General features: G+C 46.3%; 1 protein-coding gene across 1 annotated transcript in view; it reads right to left on the bottom strand.

Annotated features, from left to right (window-relative positions):
• Window positions 1–8,036, bottom strand: part of LOC144099268 (sodium-coupled monocarboxylate transporter 2-like) — a 62,754-nt gene extending 54,718 nt beyond the window's left edge. Inside the window, exon 1 of the mRNA XM_077632453.1 lies at window positions 7,855–8,036. The gene's annotated coding sequence lies outside the window, so the exon portion shown is untranslated. The remainder of the gene's footprint in view (window positions 1–7,854) is intronic.
• Window positions 8,037–25,221: the final 17,185 nt, after the last annotated feature.

The following is a 25,221-nucleotide window of genomic DNA, read 5'->3' as shown; positions in this document are numbered from 1 at the left end:
GACCAACATAGCGGCCTTATGCGCTCTGTTCGTCTGTTTCTTCGTCCTATTTTCTTGTCTCAATTCGCGCTGTTCGTTTCATCGCGCTTCGCAACCAACTAGCCGGTCAAAACTTCTCAACGCATTTTCATAGGCAATGCCTTGGTATTCAGTTGTGTTCCTGAGGACTATTCACACGCTAAGCTAGATTAAGATAAGATAGTGAAAAAAAATCTGGCTAGGGAAACATACGAGAGCAAGCTAGACATAAAAGCACCCGGCAGTCCGGCACCAGGCAAGCGGGCATAGAAGGGCGAAAACACAGGAGTGAGAGAACGAGATAGAGAGGAGGAGCAGAGTGAGGTAGGCAGATAAAATACGTGCAGCCCTTGTCACAAGTGTTCAGCCATTTATCGTTCGAGAGATTACGGTCGCTTAGTATGCATAACCAGGCAAGCTGAAGGCCTCGCAAGCAAACCCCTCGGGCTCTATACTTTTGACTTGGGGTGTAAATAACGATGTACGAAAAGCGTGTTAGGTTGCTGAAGTCTCCTGACTTCGCAGGCTTAATCACGATTCACATCGTTTTCTGAGCAAGAAAGTCTTTGAGAAGAATCTAGGTAAATTGATTGTAGTTCTTATAGAGATCAAACAAGAACACTAAAGTGTAGGTTGTGCACAAAAAATTTAGGCTGATTTCATTAAAAAGTTCCATGCCACAGTCATCGCACCATAGAAGTGAAATTGAAGTGCACTGATATTCATGCTCCTCTAGCTAAAATCATCTCGTTTTGCGGTTTCAATTTTCCTTGCCTTGTTCGCATTGGATTTGACGTTGACTGTATAGACCGAAGGTCAAAACGTGGGACATCGAAACGAGGACAGATGCAAACGATGTGGACAATGGTTTCTTCACACCCGCGGCTGTCGTACGCTGGGCTGTCTGCCATTCCAGTCATATATAACAATGAGGATTCGTAGACGTGTGGCCCAGCCATTGGCGGCAAATCAGAATTGCACTAACTGGAGACTCCCAATGGAAAGCGACCGTTTCCGTGAGGGGCAAATGTTCGGAAACATCACACGCGAAACTCATTCAGTCACGGTGATATGCTGGATAATAAAAGTTTGGGGGGGGGGGGGGGGGGGCTGGAGCTGACTGGAAAATGGAAGCGTCGTCCACGTGGCGGTGCCCAAGAACACCACAGACAGTTGACAAGCTAAAAGTACCGATCATTTACTAGTATGGCCTATGAGGAAACCATAATAACCATTCATGATGACTAGCAATCATTAACGAAAACGGATATCATAAGCACGATGGTAATAGCGTTATAGTGAACGAGTAAAAACAAAATTCTGGGCATTTCTAAGAACTTAGTCACTAGAATTCAAGCAAAAAGTGCTCTAAAACATACCGCAGTGTCTCGCTTCTCTTAGCGTGTCGCGTGTTTTTTCTATCGCACAGCAAGCCTCACTGTAACAATAAAATGTAAAGCATATCTCGAAGCCTGACGATGGATTCTGTTTCATATTGTAGCACAGCCTACATGCAAGTATTGAAGCATATTGTACTTAAAGCGCCAGAAGGTTAGCGGCCATGTTCTAGAAGCAGTCTGTTAGTTTAGAAAGTCTTTCTCGTATACTCGTCGTGGTCTTCACCGAAAGCAACCGCAATAGTGACTTTTCTTGCAAGTACTCCCTATGCTAAATAAAATCAATGTTGCTATAGAAGTGGTGACTGATCACAACACAATGTCAACCATTTGTCATTAAAGGGGCATTAATGACAAATTGAAGTTGGTGTATCAACTGATTACCGCGCTATGATAACAAAAAGTGTTTAGATAAAAAAAAATGGCAGGCACTGTATCGTCGGCGCGTGCTGTTTTAACAAGCTCCCTTCGTTGAACTCGTGGGCATTTTTTTACCAGATATATAGGGCTAGAACACACCACGAGCCCCTTCAAGCCGGTGACCACAGGGTCCCGGGGCACTCCACTTAATATTTAAAGCTACGGGTTTGAAATGAGGGATGGAGAAAAAAATATTTAAACTTTTTTTCGCAATAAATATGTTTTGCTGCCCTTAAAACACCAAAACAGCCACAAAAAATGCAATTACCCAATTTAAGAATATAAAAAAATAGATGGAGATGTCTGCAGATTACATTTAAAATAAGCCGTTAATTTCAGTGAGTTACACGGAGAACGATTGCTATAGAGCATCTCATGCTGTGAATCAATCTTTGCCCTTGACCTGAACTCCGCCGTATAGCGCAATTGTTGTCCAGATGCTCTGTCGCCGCCCTTTCGCAATAGGTGTTCCCCGAACCGATGCGTTTAGGTTGATCGCGTCCCACGACAGCCTTGATTGACGTAGCCCCGCGGTTGCCTCGGACTGGTGACGTCACGACGGCTGTCCATGAAACGAATAGAAGCGACTCCCCAATCGTGCCTCATTTAACGGTCCGCGCTTTAACCTTCGGGTCCCTCGTGTACTGTCCGCTTGAGGCATGAATTGCTCGACTCGTAGCAGTTAGCCTCGCCGCGAAAGCCAGCATCGCGTGTTCAGGGCAGTTGCTACACCTCTCGTCCTCCTTAGGTCAGTGGCCCGGCAGAATACGCATTTAGAGCAAGCCAAACTCGCGGGCCAGCTTGGTGTATGCAACGTCCCCTCCCTTATCGGCTGCACGTCCTGACAAACATGTTATGCTCGCTGTTGAATCTTTTTATGTGAGATATTTCTTGCACTGTGAGTGTTGTGCTTGTGTCTCTTGCAGAAAATTGACTATTGGTTCATTTTTGATGTGCAATGTTGTAAATGTTGCCCATAATGTTCTACGCATTAGATCCGCGGTTTTTGTGTAAGAACATGCCTAAAGCATTAGGAAACATTGTTAACTGTCTTGCCCTGTGGAACTTGTCTATTTAAATTTCACGATTATTTATATTGCCTCTGTCATATTGTATCTGTATAACTGTTCTTTGCCTTTGTTAGGTTGGAATTTGCCTCCGATGCGCTGCAGTGTCACTATTAAGCTTTACAGCTTTTAGTCCCGGCTCCTACCTTTTCGACTGGAAAGGAAATAAGGATGAAATGAAATGAAAAATGAAATATTGCACGCGGCGAAAACTGATGTTTTCCCAATAGGACTTTTTTTGAAGTGGTGCACAGCTCAATTTTGATGCTCGAAACGCAAGTACTTTTTTTATCGCCAGCATTTGGGCGCTTCTAGCTGTATTATCTCGTTGGGAGTTGCTTTAGCAGGCCAGATTTTCAATAGAAAAGCAGGGCTAAAGGAGTGACGTACGCTTTATAGCACGTCGAAAAGGAAAAGGACACTTTTTGACAGCTTGGAGCCTTAGGAACATTGATAGCTCAATAACCAGGTATTTTTTGGATTCAGATTTAATGCTTACTGCCACAAGATATAAAAATCTATGCGTCTATTTGTAGAATACGCTTACTAGTGCTTAGCAGCGGAAGGCCTGAGACCCATGGTCATCTAGAGGATTCAAGAATTAGGCAATGCAATGCGATGCAATCTGTGTGATCTGAAAACGAAATGCTTGATTTCAAAGTTTTGTAATGTCTATAGAAGTGGTTTACGCTATGATATTTTTCATCAACAGATTTCCGCAAAATTTCGACCCCGAACGGTCAATAAAAAGATCTAAATGTAAAGCGTTCAACTGAATAAACCAGGTTTAAAGAGAATGCGTAGGATTTCATTAACTCGTGTTTGTTCCCTACCCATTCTGCTCTTTTTCTCTCACTTAACTTTACGTCTATCATTTTACTGTCCATAGCTCGCTGCTTTGTCCTTAACTTAAGTACAGCATTTCTCGCTAGCCTCCATCCACGTGAGTACCCGTAACTTGCAGCTATATATACTTTTCCTTGTAAGAAAAACTGCGGTAATTTTAGCGCTTTAGCTTGAATTAGGGTGAACAAAACAAATGCTGTTTGCGTGCAGGTATAAAAGGTATGCAATGGCAACTCGATAAAATGAAGTGCTTCTTACATGTTAGTGCCCAGTTTGGCTTGCGACACTTGGTAAGCGTGTTGAGACATCGCGCAAAGGCAAGGTGAGCAGTGGTGTCTTTCGGTTCTAGTGCGAGCGCTAATTGATTAAAATACGTTGTTTACTAAATGCCCTTCATGTGCACCTTGTTTGAAGCGTCTGTGCAGGCTTGTGCTTCCACCAATAGAACCTGATTGGCCAAAACGGCGCCTCTGTCAACATTTCAGAGGTTTGTCGAACTGACTTCAGTTGCCATTTAAAATTTTTGGCTTAATATGGTGCAATCGCGACGAATAATGCCCTTTCCGCTATGTTGTGGCCACAGACCTTTAGTATCCAATATGAGAAGTAGCAGCACGCGAGGAAACCATAACATGCGACGAACTCCGCTTCAAACGTCAGTTATGCTGATGGCAAAAAAACCGTACTCTTCAGTTGAACAGCGCACCACCACCTTGTCTAATTCGGGACTGAGGATGAAAAAGTCTTGAATTTCATTCAGCGTGTTCGCATTTTAAGGCGAAAGCCTTGAATGGCTCACACTTGCGGCCATGACCTTGTCCGGTCTCAGGTCATGTCCAGTCTCATGTAATGTCAAACCGATGACGCGATGACAAAAAATATCCTTGTGCACGGCGGGTTTCGAACAACCATCCTCCGACCCGCCGCCGAGCGTGCTAACGACTACGCTACTTACTGCGAGCGCATTTATAGTTATCCTTGCCTTAGCCCGTAATGCTTAGTGGCACGGGCAGGGACACTATTTTTCGTTCTTTTTATAGTCCCACAATAATTTTTGTCTAGCGTTAGGACGCTGGAGAGTGTTTGCGGAAAGGTGTCGAACCAGATGGATGCCTCCCAAACCCCCTCTTTTGTCTCCAGCATTTAAGATTCACAAACAATTGTCTACTTAATCAACATCTTAACCACACATCAGTGACACAAGCAGCAACACCGCACTAAAGGCGTTCGCCTCACCGCACTTTAGGTCGACAAAGTGCACCCCTGAATTCTTTTTTTTTTTTACAAGGCTGCTTGCTTTTATCGCTGTCCGTTTGATCGGGCATGGCAGTCTGGCGTCGTGCGCACGCCTGGAAAAAAAATTGAACTTATCTGTTTTTTTTTCAAGCGCATAACACGGATGAAGACACTAATTTCAAACAAAAAAGGTGATGTACTCATGATGAGTTCCACGTCGTAGCCGAGCTTTGTGAAACTTGTTCGCGCCTAGCATGTCGCGCGCACGCCTGCTAGTTGGGTCCGCAAAGCTACGACGTCTCACGCATGTCCGCTATCGGTTTAATTTCTTCTGCGAAGCTGTTGCCACAGAAACACTGAGCGTGCATCCGCACCACCGACAAATCACACGCGCGGCAATGGAGAAGCTGGGGAGAGCGACCCGACTGTTTCCAGCGAAAGCGGTCAAAAGGCTATGAGTGGCGCCTCTACAGGCGATGCACAGGGCGTGTAGCTAAAATTGTATTTAACCAGTTCTTAGATCACGTACCAACGCCTGTGTGTCTGAAATTACTAGGGAGCTGGTTTTGAACTTTGAAGGATATGACCAATAAGGAGGGTACCTGATTTTATAAGCGCAGCGCGAAGCTACTTTATGTAATCCATCTGATTCCAGAGTGAGCATTGCACGTTATTTTAGACACGTTCACTTTTCTAGCCATTCTTCCTTGTTTATATAAAAAAAACGTCAATGAAGCTTTGTGTGTTTTTTAGCTCTGAGCGTGATTACTGATGTCACCGGTGACGTCAGTGTAAACGCATCAACAGGCGAGTGTGGCAGACGCTGTCTTTTTGGCTCGGCATTTTGCTGTCGGCTTAGCCAAAAGCAAGGGCCGCTGGTCTGGCCGACATTCTTTCGCCAACATGTCGGCGATATGAGATCTACTTTCACGCAAAGCAAGTCGTTCACACGACTTTCAGAGGCGAGGCGCCACCAGGATTTTCTTTATTGCCGTGCCTTATAAAGAAATGAAAGCTTGGCAGCACGACCTGACAGCGTAAAACTATAATGCAGCTCACTCACTGCCCCGATGCTCTGAGGCCCATACCGCCTTATCTCGTGGTCGAACTGGCCTACTGCACCAGATTCTCCTCTGAACATGCCAAAAAGCTGTAGGTGAGGATGCTAAAGCAATCATGGATTCTTAACTCAGGACCTTGCGTAATATCAAAAGACGTTTTTTCTTGACATGCAACATGAAAAATTATAGTCTAAATTCGTTTCAGAGGAGTTTATAAAATTTATCACTATCTAACTTAATTCCACTTTGTGCGACTGGGTTACCTATTTTGGTCTAATAAAATCATCAAATTTTAAGTCGAGGCGTTGCGTTAGAATAAATGCATACAATATAACATGTAATCTGTTCAGTTTAATGTGGGAAGCTGCAACACAAGAAATAGGCTTTGGCACCCGTGGATGTTCTGCATTGAAATTATTATACCTTACAATCATGGTCACCCAAAATATCCTTAACAAGCTTTCTTGTAGCCTTGCTCATGCTGACCTTCGGTCAATTAGGTGTCTTCATGGCTTTCAATTCTTCCAGAGAGACGTCCTTCCTATTGTAGCTTTAATGGGTTGCACTTTGGAATGAAGCCGACTTGTTATAATAATAACAGTGCGTTCTGTGACAGGTCCTGTTGTCACGCAGCATCAATGTGAGTGAGAGAAACGTCGTATGTAAGTGGCGGGATCAAATTCGACGTTCGGAAGCTCTTTGAGACAAGCGTGGTTAGGCCTTAAGTGGCATTATGGCTGTATCTGATGTTACATAAATGCAGAATGCAGTTTGGCGAAAAAGTTATAAAACGCGACTTCTTTCAGAGTGCCGTCCATATATATGCTCTCCAACTGGTTAAGCGTGGTTCTTCGTTCGATTGGTACCTGTAAAAATGTATTCGGAGCCATATTGCGAACAAGGAACATACATGCACACAGCGAAATAAGCTTATATAATACGCGTCGGCGGCGGGTCTACTAATATCACTTCTTTAAAACATTGTGATTTTTTTCCTTTTAGGGTTGCTAATTCAATAGTGTCTTTACAGTATTTACAACGCCGCAATACTTGCGCTCACAAAACAAATCCGGTTGTTGCTACCATGCCGCATTCTTCAACAATTTATAACTATCAATCGCTGAGAAGCAATTTTTCATTGAGCACGCACGAAAGTCCAGCCTGAATGGAGGGGACATCAGACCCTGTTTTGTGTATTTATAATGTACGCCACTTTACATACCCAGCAGTTCTCTCAAAAGCATTGTTCAGCGGGAAAACGTTTATGAACGCCATTCTTTCATATAATGTAAGATTTCACTATAACAATCAGTACATTCGCAGATCACCCGACGGCATTCTTGTATTTTTTTTTCTATCCACGTTCTCTCTATCGTCAAGAGCGTTCCCCATTGATTTTCTATGGCAGTCTTAACAGTTCGATGCGATCGATGGAAACGCTTTAAAAGAAAGGTTTTGCTACCTATCAGAATAATGGACCATTACCTTCACTATTTTTATAACAATTCCTTACAATTTTCCAATTTTCAAAATTTTCGCCCGTGGAAGCAGGACCATGGGCAATTAGCTTTTCTCCTAGAACAAATTTGCTGCCATCATTTTTGTCAGGATAAATTTTGGCACTTTGGGTTATTCCATTGTCCAGTATTATATTTCAAATGTGTGGTGGATAATTTCGTAAACTTAACCGAGGAATGAGTTGGCAAGCGGGCGGAAGGGTGGCTTCGAAGACGGCAAACACTCCGGTGTTTTCTTTTGATATTGGAAAGAAAGCAAAAAAAAAAAGTGAAATGAAAGCAACGCGCAAACCTTGGATGTTGCGACGGGGCCAGTGGGGATCCTTCGCTCACGTTCCGAGGTGGCCCACCAGTGGGTCGCACGATTAGCGGGTCTTTCTTCGGGTCGGCGATGCCTGGTGTCTGGACGTCCCAGACGAACGAAGGTCGCCGGCAGGACTGACTGACGCCCGGGCTCTATGCGCGCACCGAATTGGTCACATCCTCTCAAGCGACAAGGAGCCTCTGTTCGTCAAAGAGGAAGGGAAGGAGGGCGAGGGTTAGGCTGGAGTCGGTGTGTGCGGTCGGTGAGGGACACGCGAGGTACAGGTGTTGGTGCGTGCGCGCCTGTGACGATTAGTTATCACTCTGGAGGGAGCACGCCAAGGAGGCGCGAATCGCAGGGTCATTCGCGCGTCGTCCGGGGACCATATAAACAGTTGATAGTGGCCAGTCTATGCGGTCACTGTGCGCTGCGCAAGCCAGGACAAGACGCGGATGCGAGGAAGGTGCTAGTCGGCAGACGGCGATTTGCAGAGAGGCGCAAACGAAGTCTCGTTCCCCGCCTGTCGCCTGCCAAGTGTACTTTGCTCACGTGTCCAGTGAGGACAATTGGCGGTTCAGGTATAGCTGGAAAGGGGCACAGCTTCGTGACGGAGGTGTTATCTACGCGGTGCTGTTGAGGGAAATTTCTCTTTACTTATGCAAAGGTACTTCCTACCGAAAAGAGAATCCTCGCTTGACTTTCCAAGCGCTTTTATATGGGCAGAAGAAAAGTCCGGTCTACGCGCGCACAGTGTATTCTCAATATCGAGACCTTCACCATCACCATCAACCTATGTCCACTGCAGGACAAATGATTCCGTCATATCCCTCGAATTAATCCTCTCCTGAGCCAGCTGCGGCTATTTTAGCTCCGAAATTTTCCTAATGTCATCCACCCACCTGAACGTCTGGCGCTCACCGGTGCACTCGCCTTCTGTTGGAATCCACTTCGACACCTTGAAGGACGATCGATTATACTGTCGTTGCATTACATGCCGTGCCCATGCATATTTATTATTCTTGCTTTCGACTTGGATACATTTAAGTCCCGTTTGTTTCCTGCCAAACTCTGCTCGCCTCCTGTGCATTAACATTACACCAGACTCCTTGAGCAACACATTGTTATATAGAAACTTCTCCGTAACTGTATTGGATATCTTGGTGCGCTGCTCAAAGCGGCCGCACGGCGGCGCTGGCGTCCATCGAAGAGCACGTTTTTACGAGCGGCGAAAAGGGGCGCCACCTTACTGCATAGAAAAAGCGACGTTTAGTGGTGTGTCGTTTTCCTGTTCTTGCAATTCGCCAGCCTCAGTATGGAATTATTTGAATACACGTGCTTTTGTGAGCAAGCTAGTAACGACGCCTTCACGTTGTTGTGTGACAGGCTGCCGCTCCAGCTGCAGGAGCAACGACGAAAAAGACATATTTTGTTTCCCGCCTGATGCCGACCTGAGCGAGAAGTGGACACTCGCTGCCTTCCGAAAAGAAGTTCGTGGTTTCCCATTCGGTTCACCGACTGTGTGTTTGCAAGAAGCATTTCAGTCCTACGAATATCGTTGAGCATGACGAGTTCGTAGCGAACGGAGATATTGTGTAGCTGCAATGTGAGCTTTCCAAGCTGCGGTCTGAAGCGGTTCCTAGTATTCGAAGGGCTCCCACGATATTTAACCAAGCCCAATCAACGTTCTCGGCCATCAACAGAATGACCCCGTATCGCCTCAGATACCTGCAGAACAGCGGATGCTTCGGATAACTCAGGTCCGAAAAATCTGGCCATCGACGACGTTACTGAAGCAGCTAATGAGTGTGAGCTTCAGTGTCAACACAAACCACTCGCTAGTGTCAATGCGTCATAGCTATCGTCGATTCGCTACTATACGTATAATGTGCAAAATGCACAGCCTGTGGAGTCAAAAGTCGGGCAACTAACAGACGCTGTATTGACGCTTCTTTTCATCTTCTTCTTACTAATCGTGAATGAATTGTTCATTCTGTACAAGGCATTCACTTTTTCATTTTTGCATGGGCACCACTAAAGACGGCGACAGACGGATTGCGAAAAGCATTTACATTACTATGTTGAACACGGCCGCGGTACAGTGCCGCAATGCTTTCCTAAACATGGCGAAATTCCTAACGGCCATTCAGTCCTCCTGAATTCAGAAAGAACTCTGAAGGACTCTGGTTACACCCGCCATTTTCATTTCCATAGTTCGCTGCGCTGTTCGGAATTTAAGTTTAACACTTTTCTTTACCCTCCACGTTTCTGTCCAACAGGTTAGTACAGGCAAGGAACAGCTATTACACATTTTCCTCTTCAAGGATATTGGTAAACGGTTTTTCATCACATGAAAGTACCTACCAAGTGCACTCCACCTCATTCTTATTCTTCTAGTTATTTCACTGTGGTGATTCGTATCTGCGGTCACTACCTACCATGACCACTTTCTTGCCTGACCCTTACCACTTTCAATGCTTCACTGCTGTTCAAAATTGCCGTGCCCTTCCGAGACAATTAAACGTTGCTTTAGATACCTTCATATTATTTTTTTTCGGCCCACTGTGCTGCTTTCTTTGTCCAGATCCTCGATCATCTCTTTCAGTTCGGCCCCTGAGGTACTCAGCAAGGCGATGTCAATAGCGAATCGCAGGTTAGGAAGGAGCTTTCCATTAGCTCTTATCGTCTACTCTTCCCAATCTAGTTCTCTGAATACTCCCTCTAAGCACGCGGTGAACAGTACTGTAAAGATCGTGTCTCCCTGCCTGATACCTTTCTTGAATGAGATTTTGTCACTTTGCTTGCGGCGATCTGTCTATAGCGCCTGTGCAGCCGAATAGATATTTTCCAGTACGTTCACCTATGTCTCTTTGACACCCTGGTAACGCATTGCTAGCATGACAGCTGAGGTTTCGACTGAGTCAAATGTTTTCGCATAATAAATAAAAGCTATATATAGCGGTTGGTAATATTCTGCACGTTTCCTGATCATCTGGTTGATGGCATGTGTATGGTCAATTGTCGAGAACCATTTCCGAAAGCCAGCCTGGACCATTGGCTGATTGATGTCTAAGGTTTCTCTAATTCTATGTGTGGCCACCTTAGTAAATACATTGTGGTCAACGGACAGTTAGCTGACCGGTGTGTAATTGTTTCAAGTCGTTGACATCCGCCTTCTTATATGGATTAAGATGATGTTGGCGTTCTTTCCAGACTGCGGTAGTCTCTAACTCCTTAGGCACTGCGTGTACAGGATGGCAAGTTTCTTGCAAAATGTTCCCACCGTTCTTCAAGAGATGTGCAGTTATTTAAACTTCACCTCGATCAGCCGATTTTCTCTTTCGCATTGAATGTCTTTACTTCCTTTTTCGTTCCCAATGGCACGTCTATTTCATCCACACCACTGACTTCATCATTCTCATCTTGATTATTTCCGCAACAGTAGAGGTCTATGTACAATGCTTCGGCTTTTTTAACTATCTTATCCATCTACCTCAACTGTCGTAACAATCGTATCGAGGGTCCGTATCATTGGTCTTTCGGAATTATATTGGCACGGCCGCAGGCTGGGACAAAGGAGATGACGAAGTGTAGTGCAAGCGTGTGGCTGTCGAGGAGGACAATGTCTATTCGGGCGTTGGGCCCTTATTGTATGGTTCCTTGGCTGTCTCTTGCTGTATATATGTGCAGTCCTATTTTATAATTATATTTCATCCCGTTACATTATACTGCTTCGGTAGTGAGCTGGTGGCAAGTGACAAACGTTGTCATAGAACTCTGTGGTGGCGCCTTTTTTCTTGAGAAAATAATGAAACGTCGTACCCGCGGTAGAGTGCTATCGGTGATACTCGAGTCAGTCACCTTACAGATGCGGATTGAAACTAGTTAACAGTGAAGTGAATAACTTAAGAATGAACAATAGATGCACCGTTAGGGAAGGCAGCACGAAAACACGAGAACCAACATGAAAGGCGGACAAACCCTGTTCGCCTTCTATGTTCTTCCTGATACCGCGCATTCCTTCCTGAACGATCCAGATCTAGCGATTCAAACGGAAAAACAAATCTAAACCAGAACTCTAGTTCAACTACAGATGGCCTGCAGTAATTTATCATTCCTGAAAATGTGCGAGTCATTTTGCAGCACGTTCATAATAGAACGGTTCTCCACCAATTCCCGGAAAAAAAATTCAGGGGGCATTTTGTTGACCTAAAGTGCGGTGAGGCGAAAGCCTTTAACGCGGTGTTGCTGCTTGTGTCACTGATGTGTGGTTAAGACGTTGATTAAGTACACAGTTGTTTTTGAATCTTAAATGCTGGAGACACTGGAGTGCGTTTGGATGGCATCCGTCTGATTCGACGCCTTTCCGCAAACACTCTCCAGCGTCCTAGACAAGGGGAACTACGCATGCGTTGGCAGGAAGTATTGTAGTCGTTATCACGCTCGGCTACGGAACCAGTGGATGGTGGCTCGAATCCCTTCGCGCACAAATATTTTTTCTCTTATCGAGTTGCTGAAGAGCGTAACGGACGGACGGATGGACAGGGTCGTGAGCATGAGCCATTTAAGTCTTTCGCCTTAATATCCTGGTTCCAGTCTATGGATAGCAAGAAATGCTGACTCCGGGGCAACAAGATCACTTACAATGGCCACACTGTGGAAAGATACCGATGTTTGCCTTGGCCCAACGAATACACGACTATCGGTTGACCTGTTTCCGCATGGCTGACAGAAGTTGGAATATCAGTGGAAAATCCACACTCCTTGCCAAGCATGTCACCGACGGTCCTTTGGAAGAACCGGCCCACTCCTCGCTGGAGTTCTGTGGCGAGCGCGTGACGGCGAGTTAGAACAAGCGGTGGCGCCAGCGCTCTGCACGTGTTGGCAACGGCCCAAGAAACACCTGCGTTGACTCTTGTATGCAAAGAATAAAAATGCCGTTTGTAGTGTGTTCTTATCAAGCACCATAACAGACTGTTAGGTGAGTAGATGCATGCTGCTATAGAACGATGACGCAGTGGAGACGACACAAGAAAGAGAACAACACATGCGCATGATGTTCTTTTTCTTGTGTCGTCTCCGCCGCGCCGCCATTCTACAGCTTAGGATGCAAGTTGCACATTGTGTTTCTCTAGATTGTGTTCTACGCGGTAACGTCAGCTCCCCTTGTTTGAGGTGGCTGTGCCATACCTGCGCGCTCCCGCGCCTGTGTTTTTGTGTGGTGTGTGTGTTTGTGTGCGTGTGTGTTTTGGCAGTTCGTTTCTGTTCTCGTCCCTTCGCCCCCAACAACACACACTCGAGAGCTTTCCCCGTTTCCTCCTTCTCCTATCTGATCTCTTTCCCCTATACGACAGACAGCGCGCACAGATTTGCGCCTACATTTAGGTAAGAAATTCGAACATGTTATTGCCTTTCATAACATCTGCAAAGAATGACACCAGCGCCATACAGGACATAATAAAGCTTATTCAGCATTTTTAGCTCTATTTATGAATGCGACTTTTTGGTTTTTGTTTTTTTAAATTCAGCGGACATTTTTTGGTGTGTATTTGTGAACGCAGTTGTCATTTCTTTTGTGATTAGTATTACTTCATGTCAATCAACCATTTTCTTGGGGCATGCCGGACGTTTCCTCTAATACGTTCTGTAATTTAAAAAAATCACGTGCTCTAAGACTGGCTTTTGACGTTAATGAGAAGATACACCAGCAAGCGCTTACAGTTTTCTCTTTTTCGTACTGACACTCTTATAAAGTTTGGCACATTTTGTACAGTTGCTACTGCTTGTAAAAATGATTATATGCAAATGGATTTTTTCTTAAGCGCTGTTTTCAAGCGCTTTTGAGCTTGGGCATTCATGTGCTTTCCACAAAAGACAATTATTTTCGTTGGAGAAAAGTACAAGGGCTCTTTTAAGCGACAACATTGTACAAGCCTCAAAGTAATACCTCTATCTTGTCTGCTCTTTAATATATGTTACCTTCTTTAGCTTCATCCGAAAAAACAACCATTATCAATAAGCGAGAGACGCCCCATTGAGCTGTGTGCACATTAATAGCGGCAACTACACTTTTTCTGCGCGGAGTCAGTGCTTGACTGGCGATATTTTTTTCTACAAGGGGCTCTACTTCACAAGGCGGATTTCAGTCCATCGAGGATAGATTAGCCAACGAGGGAGGTTGTAATAGATGGCCTCCCTTACTAGCAGGGAAGTTTCTTAGAACGAGCTGAGTCATCTTTTGGAGGGTTGAGGTCCCGTGATCGCCAAGCGTCAGGCCGGGAGCGCCCTCATACCTATTTTAGTGGTAAGTACTGGGAGACACCAAGGTGTCTCCCATGGCCGTGGCGGATGCTGAACGGCAAGGTCATCCGTGGCTGAACGGGGAAGTCCGACATTTCCCGTCAGAGGGAGTGCCATAGACTGCCCTTCCTCAGCACCTGGCCGGAGGACATCTGTACCCATTTAGGCCGTTGGGTTCCCGCCGGTGGCAGTTCGGGCCCTCCCGCAGACCAGGTCGGATGCTCCGAGACTTGCGGCCCTCCTGTGGTGCTGCTTGAGAGGGTTTCGACCGTTGCATACCCACACGAAGGACTGAGCGCGCCAGGCTGGGGTGTTCGCTCGTACCTATTTTGCCGGTAGGTACCGGCGACACCCTTGACAGGCGCCTCCCATGGCTGCGGCGGACGCTTCACGAAGATGCCGACCATGGTCGAGAAAAATCGCTCAGTACCTTTCTTAGCAACGGTGCTCAGTGCCACTATAAGCCCCCATCCGAGGCGTGACCTTCTTAGAAGGCTTAACACCAAGTCAGTGGACGTCTCTGGGGATTACGTGCACAGGTCTGCGTCCACAAAAGACGTCAGCGAATCGCTCATGCATTATGTGCGCGTAGCTGAATCTCAAGATAGCAACGTCGGCTTTCGTTATTCCGCGCATAAGTGTTAAACAGGTTCTCTACAGAATGCTTGCTTCTGCTCTGAACACGGCACAACTCAGTTTCGAGAATGATAGCGTGTTACGTGGTGCTCGTTACAATATTGTGAGCACTATGGTGCAGCCAAATGTTAGCCGCAATTTCTCTCTATGAGAACCATGAAAAAAAAGACACATCAGAATTACGATACTCGACAGTGCGCTATTGCGGGTGATTTCCTCGTTTTAATGTAGAAGTAATGTTAAAAGACCGGAAGCTGGCAAAGTGGGTGAGGGAAGAAACGGAGGTGAAGGACATCCTATTAGAGAGAGAGAGAGAGTGAGAGAAAGACGAACGGAAAGGCAGGAAGGCTAACTAGGCGACGCCCGGTATGCTACCCTGCACGTGGGAAGGGGAACAGAGGGAGAGATAGAAAACATCCTATTAAAAATCAAGAGGAAGAAATGGGCTCGGGCAGTGCATGTAATGATGAAAAGGCAAGATAACCACTGGTCCTTATTGGTAACGGAGTGTATTCCAAGAGAAGGCGAATGTAGCAGGGGGCGGCAGAAGGTTCGGTGGGCGGATAAGATTAAGAAGTTTGAGGGGTCCGGTGCCTGCAGCTGGCAAAGGGCAGGGTTAATTGGAGAGACATGGGAGAGGCCTTTGCCCTGCAGTGGGCGTGCTCAAGCTGATGATGATTATGATGATGATGATCATTGGTGTATTTGATATTTCGTTCATGCATATTGAAGTGCCGAATGGAAGCACTGGAAGTATTGGAGGTGGATGGAGTGGACAGCTGGATCTTGACGTCGGTGCTGCGATTCTGCTTCGACAGTCACCAGAGCTGATCCTGGCGGCGTCGGCGCTGTGCTTCAGCGCGGAGGGTGTGTTTACGATTACGATAACGATAACAATTACGATTACGATTGCGTTTATGATTACGACTACGACATTGAACCAACACCACCCCTGACGGTAGACTTCATTTGTCTCAGCAAGAATGATATGTGGTGCATGATGTATTGCGTCAACTTTGTTCAATTCTGTGCCTAGCGTGACGTCTATTTGAACAACTGACAATAGATGCCGTAAGTTGTACGAACGAAGTGCTGTCGTCTGGCTCCACTGGCTAGGCAGACTGGCGACCCGTTGAAATACAAGCGCTCATTGCTGACGGCATAAAGCGCTTACGTCATCCGTTAGGCGAGGAGGGTTAAGACGTTTGCTGCGCTCTCCTTGCCACCACGGTTATCTAAAACACTATTACGCAACTCAGACATCTTTCCGCGCTCATCACGGCGTCTGCTGAAATAATGCAAGAAGACGCTTATTATGCAACCTCTTGAAGAGTAAGGAGAATGTGTTTCCGCAAGAGTAGAGCGTTTTAGTGCAGCGTACGCAAAAAAAGTGCACTCTCGCTGCGCGTCCGTATTACACTTTAGGAAGGTTTCAGGTAAGGTATGCGCATTTCAGTGCGTTAGTATCTATAGTGGGCATTTAGCCGTTGTCTATTTGTCTCTCTGCTTGTTTGTCTGAAGCCTGCTTCGTGGAAGGCTGCTTAGCTGCCCATGCGTGCGTGCGAGCGCGTATTGTATACACCTAGCAACCTGCCCATCGTGGCAAGTGGCAGTTCAGTTAATCGCGAGAGGTTTCTCCGGAGGAGCAACCTGCGTATCAACCCAACCTAAGCAAACCAAGTCCCACTGACGGCTGCAGTTGCCATAGCAGTGCAGGGGCGCATCGCTTAACCTCTGCACCGCAGCCCCAGGAGTGGTAGGAAGACTCCCAGGAATCCATGAATGGAGAGAATCACAAATTCTGCATATACGGGCATTAACCCATTATCGTTATGATAATTGGTTTTCGGAGAAAGGAAATGGCGCAGTATCTGTCTCATATATCGGCGGACACCTGAACCGCGCCGTAAGGGAAGGGATAAAGAGGGAGTGAAAGAAAAAGGGAAGAAAAAGGTGCCGTAGTGGAGGGCTCCGGAATAATTTCGACCACCTGGGGATATTCAACGTGCACTGACATCGCACAGCAAACGTACGCCTTAGCGTTTTGCTTCCATAAAAACGCAGCCGCCGCGGTCGGGTTCGATTATCGCTATCCCAAAAACTGCCTTCCGTGATCACTGGATCTTAATATCAGAACCGTAGTGCTAGCGCACCTAATTCGCATTTCACCTAACTACGCAAACCGACCATCATTTTATAGTTCGCGTTCTGCTTTTGCTGGGATTTTGTTGACAGCCTCGACAATTACTAATCGTCTCATTCGCCTGTTTCGGGCCGAATGCACCATCGCTACTTCTTTCGACGAAATGGCTGCTGGCTTTAAAAGGTGAAGCTCGATTTCACTTCGCACAATTTCGCTGGTAAGTTTGCTGGTAAGTTTAGGGTCCTTCGTTCCTTGATTTTATTATATATTTTCGGAATTCAGGAGGTAGAAATTGGATGCTTTTGTTTAGTTCAAATTCGGGTACAAATCGCGGCTATTAGGTGTAAAGTTTGGTAATTCAGGGTTTTTCAGGCTTCATTTTCAGACATAAATTAGTGGCAGATAGCGCTAGGTATTGTTATCGAGATCAAAATTGTCTGTCTGCCCTCATTATAATCAAAAACAGACTAGAAATGATAGCTTGCACAAAGAAGGGGTTCTCTGCGTGAGGTGTTTCTATTTCTTGCGATTACAAATGTTTCGTCGCGTGCATTGCCATTCTCGTGTGCATCACTTCCGCGTCTCTGCTAGACCTGCCTGCCTTTGCACAGTCGGGAACAAAAGTCTCTGGAACGCGTGCTCCGTAAACGAAGCATTAGCTCTATTGTTGGCACCGGCAGGAAACCACACTGTGGAGGCGAAAGACCAGGATTTTGACTTTTACCTCCGCAAATGTGCTTTCCAGTCGGTGTCTAACAAAAACGTTAGGAACAATCAATTGGATTGACGCGAATGAAGTGTGATAGGAGTTTTCTGACACTCGCCTATCTATTCCTGTTCTCATTATCGTTATCAACACAGCAGCATTCTGAGTGCGACAGCAGGGCAAAGACCTCTCCCATGTGTCGCGAATTAACACTGTCCTGTGCCAGTTGCGGCCATCATATCCCCACAAACTTCTTAATCTCATTAGATCAGAAAATGAATGCTGCTGTATAGAGGCTATCACTGTGGGATGCTGCATAGAACAGAGCTGTGAAAGGCAGAGAGGAAGTGAGGGTTGTGCCGCTTGGGGGTCTCAATCTCACTTACTAGTATGACGGGCACTGTACGTGTTTCACACGTAGCAGGCAACGCAGCTGAGGCTGCAGAAGTAATGCGTTCGCGAAACCATACTGCTCCGCCACGTATCATTCGTTCTTCTCGAAGCCTCAGCAAGTGTTCGGACGAAAACAAAGAGTGGTATAAGATCGAAGGCGTAGCACTGAAAATCACGGTCGAAGCTATGGGGCACTCAGTGTTGGAGTCTTCTGGCAATAGTTTTCACCGAGTGTGAAGTACTTTCTGGGCGCGGATGTAGCGATGCAGCGATGGCGTAGAGGTAGATCATCCACCTCGAGTGCAAAAGGACCGGCGTTCGAATCACGGTGGCACGCAATTCTCTACTGGATTAAAAAAAATACTCTGCGTGTCGACGGAATTGCATGATCAGACCTGGGGTTCGTCCTGATCTTGGTGACCATAACCGAAAACGCACTCCTTCACCAGAATAGTATTTGGCCACCCTAGTGTAGCAGTTGGCCGCAACCTCCTATGTATAAATAAACCAATTCCGAATATATTTCAATTCGAAGTTTATTCACTGTTTTTTCCATACCAATTCTAACTGTATTCAAATCCTAGTTCTATTCTGATTCTGTGCGCTTCTTTTATTAATTTTTGCTGTGTCCGTTTTTTTTTTTCATATGAGCTGAGTAATTCTTGCACCCGCGTCTTCGTTCTTTCCCCTACAGTGGCGAGAGAGAAAGGGTGGATGGGGAGAGAAAAGGAGGAGAGAGAGGGGTTGAGGCGGAGAGCAGGATGGTTGGCAAGTGGCAGGTGTGGTCACCTGCAAGGTGTGACGACGGCGGCCGACCGGTCGTGGCTCCAAAGAGACTTCTATGCTTTGCGCACTGAAGAATTGAACTTTAAAGGTGCATTTCCGGATCTTAATCTCGTTTAGCCAGTTTTTAAGAGCTCAGCCAGGAATGTAAGAATCAGATGAAATCTAGCTTTACCCGAAAGCGAAGGGCACTAAATATTAGAAATTGAAAAACATTGTTTTGAGGACAGATATTTGAGCGTTCTGTCAACATTTACATTTTTGCCTAGTGTCTATTGTTTTGTTTCCTGATAAAGCAAAAGCTGTTGCTACAGTAATCATAGTCATCTACAAGGCTGGCAGTTTCCTCCTATCTTGTCGTCGTTTGGTCTTTGACTGTTTTTGTGGCGGGGAGGTGTACACAACCTTGGCCCCATCTCGGTACTGCTTGTTTTCATTCATCTGAGGAGAATGTCCACACTGTGCGGCAGTTTCAAACGACGAACATTCCAGAGTAGTCTGAGGATTGACTAACGCTGTTCTGAACAGGCGTGAAGCTAGCACTTCATTTGAATTCCGCTCGATTGTGGCTCTTCTAGCCATTCACTGCAAGGTCGAGCGACACCGCACCCTGGTATCCCTGGGACTGCGCATTGCTGGCTGTGCTCGCTACGCACCGGACTCAGTGCGGTGGACGATAAGGACAAACTAGAAGTGGAAGAAAAAGAATCGTTATATTATGCCGACCCTACAGCTAAAAGGAACGTTGCAGCACTTCCGGGAATTACTGGGACCTTTCCTTGTCACCATCGAAGTAAGTACTCACGTGAGGCCCACTTCAACACAGAGGCCTGTCCTAGAGTCGTCAGATTACACCTGTCATGCGCCAGCCATGGCTACTCCTATCTCAACAAATACCATAATCTTATCACTTGCAAATATCATAACTGTATGATTCCCCCTAAGTCCTGGAGGCCTCGTATTCCCCCCCCCCCCCCCCCCCTCCGACTCCCCACCCCTGGCAATCCGTTTTCACTACGCAAGATGTACTGGTTATTCGGTTGTAGGTTTCATGTCTAGCCCATGTTAATTCCGCTCGCTTTCAGGCATGGTTACGTCAGTTTCAGTTGGATCTTGTCCGCGCTGTTTGTTCTCTTTGAGTTTCTTTACGTTAGGCCTGTTTATTTACTTAATTTATTTATGTATTCGAAAAAAATACTTCAAGACTTACAGTACGCCAAAGCAGAAAGGACATAAACATGCACACAGCAAGCCACGAATAAAAAATGAGCGGATGCAGAGGGAGCGATCGAAAATAGAGTGTTAACCGAACTAACATAGGTCGCCGGTTCGAATCCCTGCCGTGAGCTAGACTCTAACTTAACTAATCAGTTTATACTGCATGAAACACGAAATCGTATGCCACAACCCCGAACACTCTGCGACAAACGCTTGAGCCGCAGTGACCATAAAAAGATAAGTAAAAGTCGTGATAATGAGGGCACATAGGTGACCGGTTCGAATCCCTGCCGCGAGCTAGGCTCTAGCTTGACTAGCAACGACTAGTTTCTAGATTGCTAGTTGCTAGGAAACTGAACTAGGGTTATGCGGCACAAAACGCTGAATCGTATAACACCATCCGGAACATTCTGCGGCAAACGGTTGGTACACAAATTTTACAAATGTCGACACTAAGTGACCCGACTTTGACGCCTGCCAGACAGGGATATATATACCACATCGACATAATTTAGTTTCGAGTTGCGGTGCTCGGGCATCGCTGCCGCTTGTTATTATTTTATTCGATCATGTAACCACCACGGCTGCCATGGCAACCACTGGGTTACGATTTGCGTTGTAACATATAACGCTGAATCCGGAAGCGTGAGAACTAGAGCTTAACGCTCTAAAAGCAAAAGCGATATTGTTTCGTTCACTCTCAAAACATGCTGGTCCATATAGCGGACCACTTAACTATTTTAAAAGTGTGGAATTGTGGTTGAGTTCGGTGGAATTTTGCAGCTTTTCAACGCAACCGTCGCCTTTTGGTGTAGCGCAGGCAATCGAACTACGTTTACTCAGTCACTTGACACGGTATGCAGCCAGCCATTGTTTTTATTTGTCCTATGGCCTTAGTCGCTTGAGTTCCATCGGTGACACACCGTCCTGCGAAATGAAAAAAAAAAAGACGAAACCAGAGGAAAACCAGTTACACGTGATAGCAGAGATTTCCGGACGCTCGACAACTTTTTTGTTGCGAAGTAAGGTTTCCAATTTGTGCAGAATTTGTCAGAAGTAAACAGCCGAAGGGGTTTCATTTTTAACCATACTGTGTAGCTGGCTATTCATCACCAGAGCTCCAAATCTATTGAAAGGGCTTGGGACCTCCGTCCCCACTCTTTCAAATCTTATAAAACTTTCACGGATGCTACAAAAGCCCCTTAGCAAACCCACTGACCTCTACAGGGTGTTCAAAGTTGAACTTTGAGGATTTTTAAAACAAATACAAAGATCACTGCACAAAAGTTCTTTTTGCACATTGTATATGCGGCCAGGCGGACGCTGACTGTGATGATTATTGTCATTTGAACATCAGGAGTTAACTAAATGCAATAATTAACTTTTTATTCACAGCAGTTAGCATGCAATGCTTATAATGAGAACTTAAGAAACAGTGGCACTCGATGGCTGTTTCATTTTGTGCAATTTAGTAACGCGCCTGTGTCCTGACATATGCACGTCTGAAATTTCAGCCCGATCCGTCTAATTACGCATGCGAGAGCGCGGCACATGTTATGAAGCTCGTCCCTGGTGTGAGGCAGCTGTTGCCTATGGCGCTCTGTCTCACAAGGATGTGCACCGAGAGGCGACGTTGATTACTTTTCGTTGTTGGCCAGCGAAAGCGAAGAATGACCGTGCGGGCAACGTGAGGCGAGCACTGCTTCTTTGAGCGATTGCTATTAGACTGAGTGGCAAGACGTGGTGCCGAGTTAGACTTCGCATGCAGTCAAGCGCAACGCTGCTGGCCAAGAGTGGAGAGTAATACCCGTCGCCTGTCACTCCACAGCTGCGTCACACCAGGGAGGAGGAGGAGGAAAAACTTTATTAGACCGAAGGGTGTTTAGGGCACGTAGGCCCTTGGGCCCCCGCACGACCCCACTGCACTGAGACGCTCATGAGTCCATGATGGCCGATGACGTCATCGGCCCGGTCTGTGGCGATCTTTTGCGGGTCCAGGTCCGCAACAGGGCCTCCCATTGCTTCAAGCTGTTCAAGTGCTCCAGGCCCCGCGGGGGAGTACCCGCCGGGCATTGCAAGAGGATGTGGGGGAGGGCGGCGTGTGAGTGGGTGCAGAGAGCTTAAGTGCAGCGAGTGGGTGCAGAGATTTTAAGCGAGTAGAAATAACCTAGCGAAGGTTATCTGATTGGTGGCTAAAATCAAGAGAAGAGTAAAATTTCATGTCATAGCTAGGCGGCTTGAGCCACCGCCCGATTTAAAGGGTTCAGCCGTATCCATCCATCCATCCAGAGAGCAGGTGGGGGTGCAGGCTCCCGGGTGGATCCGGGAGAGGATATAGGGGTATGGGAGGGTGCGGGCCTGAGGGCGTCTCCAGAGGAGCTGGTGGTAGTTATCCAGGGACGAGGGAGGGGGGGGGGTAGAGGTGGCACTCGTCCCTGTAGGCTTGCGTCAGCTCGCTGAAGGTGTGCATGCGCTCCCGGAAAGAGCCCGGCTCAGAGACCGCCACCGCCCGGTTTATAAGATCTAGGGCATGGTCACTGGCGGCCTCGTTGCCTGGGCATCATGCCGAGTGCCGCGGTCTCGCAAGCTTAATTAGACAGATTAGGCTGAAATTTTAGGCACCCATATCTGAGGATGCAGGCGCGTTACTAAAATTGACAAAATAGAATAATCATCAAATGCCACTATCTCTAAGTTTTCAATATAAACATTCATGCTAATTGCAGTGAATAAAAAAATTATTATTCTATTTAGTTAATTACTGATAGTAAGAAGACAATTACCCTGAACGTTTGCGACCGCCTGGCAGCATATCCCATGTAAAAAAATTAAGTTTTGTATAGTGCTTTTTGTGTTTGTATGTACGAGACCAGCGTAAAATGACGCAACAAAATAGAAGCGGACACGAGGGCGCTGGCCTTACAGCAAACTTCTTTCCTTGAAGACAAGCACACGCATCGGCCACAATCTTAAAAATCCTGAAAGTCCAACTTTCAGCACCATGTATACTTTTGTGGGGACGCGCCTACCCAATGCTAATTAGACAGAGGCGGCCTGATCATATCCTCCTCTCCACGCGGCTGAGGTGGCCTGTGGTGGCAAGCGCGGGTGGTTTTCGCGGCCGCGGCTGCAGCGTCAGAAAACTTAGACGATGGCATCCGCGGATGGTTATCGCATCTCGCGGTTAAAACCACCTGAGCCGGTTTTTTCACCGTGTCATGCGAAACGAGAAGGCAGACCATTGCTCTGACGAAGCGCTTCTCGGGGCTCAGTTTTATCGGCATATCGCGTGATCCGGAACACGAACATAACCACTAGTTTCAGAATCGCCCGTCGCTTTCGCCGACAGTTGTCTGGCCCTCATTTCTCGCCGGCATGCCGAACGAGACGGGACAGCTGAAGATGTAAGTGCGGAATTGCCGTTCCACCGCTGTGTTCTATTGTGCCGGTGGCCAATTACCCCGATGGCCCTAAAGACAGTGTTTTCGCTTTTCCGCGACTCTCCGAACGCCGAGACAAGTGGCTTCGGGCCATTCCTCGCAAGGGATGCGTACCGTCGCAGTCTTCAGAGGTAAGCACCAATGCTGTCAACTGCTAGCGCACATGTCGCAATTCACGCGTATCTCCTGTTTTGAGCTGAACTCACACTTGCGAATGCAGGTTTTAGTTGGATACGAAAATGACTTGCGAAGGAATATGCACTGAGAAGCTAAATGGGGGCAATATGCAGGAATTAATATCTCTCACACCGGGCATCATCCAAAGAAATGCTTTGAGTACTGTCAATGATCAGTGCAGTATTAACTCGCACTTCCTTTTCTTTTAAAACCCCTGCTAAGTTAACTGCTAAAGCTCATACATGATAAGTATGTCGCGCAATAACAGAAACAATCTGGCTCTGCAGTTAGAATGCATTGCGTAAGGCTGGTCTCAAAGTGCAGAATTTTATCAGAAAAATTTAACGTTAGACTCAAGGATCACTTAGTGCTTGTGTGCTCTTTCATACAAAACACGGCAACATAGAAAGTGACAGAATTAAAGGCGTCCTGCCGTACTCCTTACTGACTTGGAAGGTAAGCCACAACTCAACAGGTGCGCTTAAATCAAAGGCAATGTAATTAACTCGCTCTGTGACAAGTAGGAGCGTCATTAGAAAGCAGGTAAAAGCGTTTTTCAGGACGTACATAGTAAATATAAGCAGAGTCTCACAGGAAGCAGTAATTCATATATTAACAACCAAGAGTATTTTCGTTACTGTCACTTTCGATATCATTTTTGAAGGTATGCACATTGTGCAGAATGTGCAGAGCGCAAGTAAGCAAAATACACAAGAGCAGCACTCCTATACCAGGTTGCAAACAAACCTCTCACTGCTTAATATTGGCATGAGTCGGGCGACAAACGAGAAAAGCAAGGAAATGTGCGTCAGTGTCAGTATTGCAGCGACAATCTTTATTCACATATTTATCACATAGAAGCAAGACAACACAGGAGTTTCGCATACCCCAACGCAACACAAAGCACGAGTACCTAACAAACGCAAGGGCGAACACTAATGTGTTGAAGCTCGTCTCACACTTGAAAAATACTATAGGATAGTTTCGATGCCACAAGCACTGCACAAAACGTACATTAACGGCGAATGCATGTAACACCATTCACACTTTTGTAATTTGTCGATAAACTTGTTTCGAACAATTCTGTGAATTACGCGGCCGACGGCAGGCGAAACCGGCGGGAAGACACCGGTGCAGTGAGTACTTGCGGTGCAGTGAATCTCTGTGAATGTTTGGGTACCGGTGCAGTCAGAGCGTTTTTTTTTCATTCTGAAGTACTTGTCTTGAACGTGAAGTGCTTGTGTCGTCGCAAAAAGAAGTAATGCACAGCGGCACGTACTCCACTTTCTTTTTGCGCTTTCATAACCGCTCACTCACACACACTAACACGCACACAAAACCGCTGGCATCGGTTGGCGTGCAGTAGGCATAATTGTAGATCGCTTCGTCACTTACTGTCATGAAGTGCGCGCCGTTATTTCCGAATAGGTAGCCCTTAAAGATTCACTGGGCACTTATTTCTCGATGACAACAAGAGTTTCGGCAGATAAGGTTTTCCGTCATAAAAAAACACCGAATAAGAGCGTACGTACACGAAATGACACAGCCGGCAGCTACTGGCA

Source organism: Amblyomma americanum, chromosome 7 (genome assembly GCF_052857255.1).
Source record: "Amblyomma americanum isolate KBUSLIRL-KWMA chromosome 7, ASM5285725v1, whole genome shotgun sequence".
Lineage (NCBI taxonomy): Eukaryota > Metazoa > Arthropoda > Arachnida > Ixodida > Ixodidae > Amblyomma > Amblyomma americanum.
Note: the sequence above shows the minus strand (reverse complement) of the source record. Positions and strands in the feature narration are given on the sequence as shown.